This window comes from Agrilus planipennis, unplaced genomic scaffold, assembly GCF_000699045.2.
Source record: "Agrilus planipennis isolate EAB-ADULT unplaced genomic scaffold, Apla_2.0 scaffold73, whole genome shotgun sequence".
NCBI lineage: Eukaryota > Metazoa > Arthropoda > Insecta > Coleoptera > Buprestidae > Agrilus > Agrilus planipennis.
Window position 1 is genome coordinate 271,889 of NW_020439682.1, and position 2,893 is coordinate 274,781.

The window sequence follows — 2,893 nt, forward strand, 5'->3', positions numbered from 1 at the left end:
AATTCATCAATAAATCACATCCAATATCAAAGATTATTCAATAAATGATCTAAATATGCTCTCGTTTGCTTTATTTTTGCCTAATTATCAAATTTTATTGTACTGATAAATTAAAAACACATAATTCATTTATTAGTTTATTTAAACACCAAAATAATGATAATACAACAATTCATTTATTACATACATAATTTACAACAATTTATTTATTTATTATATATTTACTTCAAATAACTGCATAATGCATAATATAAATAAAACATTTTAACAAATAACACTTTTTAACGACTTATAAAAGTTAAAAAACAAAATACCTGCAAAGACAATATGAACAACAGAATTTCAAAGAAAATACAATAAAAAGCGTCATATTTTTCTTAAACTCTCATATTATCATTTAAACGCAAGATTAGGAAGAAAAAGGCCCCCCTTACTCTCTGTGGCCTCCACATCTCCCCTTCTAGCCACCCTATCCACTCAAATTACTCCTAGTTATTGAAACTGCTAACAAAATTCGATTGCAATTAAGGAAATTACTCAAAAAGATCAATGTAAAAATTTTAACCATCAGCGTAAGTACAATCAATGTAATACGATTTTATGCAGTAAAAAAACAAAATATCTGTAAGAGAAAGACAAAGAAACAAATGAAATCTCAAGTAAAATACAATAAAAAGCAAAAAATGCGATTTCTTCATTCTTCTTAAGGTTTACCTCATTATCTGAAAGCAAATAGTGCAATTAACAGGACTAACGGCAAATACTAATAGCTTTGGTAGAAAAGATCGGACAGATTTCGTCAAGGCAAGCTGGGCAGTCGCCTATTGCTCCTATTCCAGATAACCCACTGTACCCTGTCTGAAAGGAAGTAACGCTAGAGTAGACTCGCGAAAAGTGTATAAGACACTTTTAAGATCAACTAAATAGCTAAGCCCAAGGGAAGTCGTTCGGGGAGGCCCTCCCTAATTCCACAAGGGTGAGAAGAAACACACACGATAACGAAACGTTGAATCATGTAGAACTCGTAGGGTAAATGCAAAGCAAATTAGGAAGAATATGCAGTAAGCTAAGCGAAGAGGTAAGCAAGAGACATGTTAGACTAGTACTACCAAAAAACTAAACGTGTTAGTACAGTAATAACGACTACAACCAAAAACAATAACAACATCTACAATTAAAAATTAATTCAAATAAAATAAACTGAAATCAGCATGCAAAATAAAAATTAATTCAAATAAAATAAACTAAAATAAGCATGCAAAATAAAAATTAATTCAAATAAAATAAACTACAAAAACCATGCAATAAAAAATTTATTCGAATAAAATAAACTAAGCATGCAAAATAAGTATTTAATTCTAATAGAGCATGCAAGATAAAGAAACTACGGGATCTTCTTTGTCTTCTCCACCGTCGATCTGAAACAGATAGGGTGGTAACAGATTAATAACGAGCAATTAATATTAATTATATCATGTATTCTCACCTTAAATAACTGCAGAGCATAGCAAGTGTGATAAGCAAATGAAGACAAGGAGAGAAACCAATTGAAAGACAATTGATTTTTTTAGTGATTTCCAAAATGAATCTCCATTTGCCTCCCCTTCTCAGGTCCAAAATTAACTGCATAATGTTACAATGTGAAGACGTGAAAAGCATCGGTTGTTTCAGTAGCATTAAAACTATCTACAGTTCCTCTCATTTGTGAAACTATCTGTAGATGGGCAAGAAAGAGTAATTAATAACTTAAAATAAATGAGATTTTAAAAAATAAAATAGTGTATATAAAACACTTTTTTTAATTTTTGGAGGGTTAATTCAATATATTAGTGAATTACTTTTAAGTGGGTAAAATTAATTCACTAATACATTAATATGAAATTATAATAAACATAAACTAATTCGAAAAACTCATCTGGCGCAGTACAATTTGCAATTTTTTAATGTTTTTTACAATATGTAATACCTACTATTTTAGTCCCATAAATTTAGTAATCATGTCGAAGTAAAAATTTTAATTTTAGTTGTGCAAAACATCCTTAAAAAGTTTTGCGATGTTTTTCTTTTCTCTCTCAGGCTGGTATCTCATAGCATGTTGTAGAAAGAGTAGGATTGCTTCACTTAGATATCTCATACATTGTTACACACGAATTTTAATCCATGTGTCTTTTTTTTAATGAAACTGCAAAGAAAAAATTATTATATTATCGATAAATCGTTCAAAATCATTTCAAAAAAATATGAATTTGGTGTAGGTAATATTTTATTCAAAATAAAGGAAAACCTGCACCTATATTTTCAAAATATATTGGCAAAAAAATAATTGTTAGTCGAATAAAAAGATAAAGGGAGTTCGAAGAATTCAGAATGCTTTAGTCAATAAAATTTTTGTTTCATTGTACGTGGGTATGTATGTTCATAAAAACCGCGTTTTATTCATAATTGTTAAATTAAATACAGAAGTTTAAAGTTTTACCTACTTATAATTCGTACGGCTAAAATACACGTTTCTATTATCAATAAAATCATTAATTTATAACATGCAACTACGTACCTATTGTGCATGGAAGTTTTTAAATACTGAACATCTTCCTTGTAAACTGTGATAATAACTCATGAATAAGATATAATAATACAAAATGATGATACAAATAGTGAAACCTAATAATAACCATCAGTAGACACAAGGTCAGTCGAGAGGAAAACTAGTATTCTTATCTCCTTTAACACATAAAACATGATGTGTTCAAAGCAATGAATAAATGTTTTAACAAATTTAAAAGAATATAAGGGGTAATCAGGAAAGAGCAACGAATATAATTCATATAAAATAAAAAAATCAAACCTAACGATTTCTGCCTATACGTTTCTATATTTAATTATATAATAAAGA

General features: G+C 28.4%; 1 protein-coding gene across 4 annotated transcripts in view; it reads right to left on the bottom strand.

The window, feature by feature from the left end:
- Positions 1–1,379: 1,379 nt before the first annotated feature.
- Positions 1,380–2,893, bottom strand: part of LOC108732385 (epidermal growth factor receptor substrate 15-like 1) — a 15,481-nt gene continuing 13,967 nt past the window's right edge. For 3 of the 4 annotated variants that reach the window (XR_001937082.1, XR_001937083.1, XR_001937080.1), the window contains 3 exons: positions 1,971–2,182; positions 1,487–1,714; positions 1,380–1,418 (listed from right to left, as the gene is read on the bottom strand). The gene's annotated coding sequence lies outside the window, so the exon portion shown is untranslated. Of the gene's footprint in view, positions 1,419–1,486; positions 1,715–1,966; positions 2,183–2,893 lie in introns of all 4 variants that reach the window. The other variant, XR_001937081.1, reaches the window with a different exon arrangement.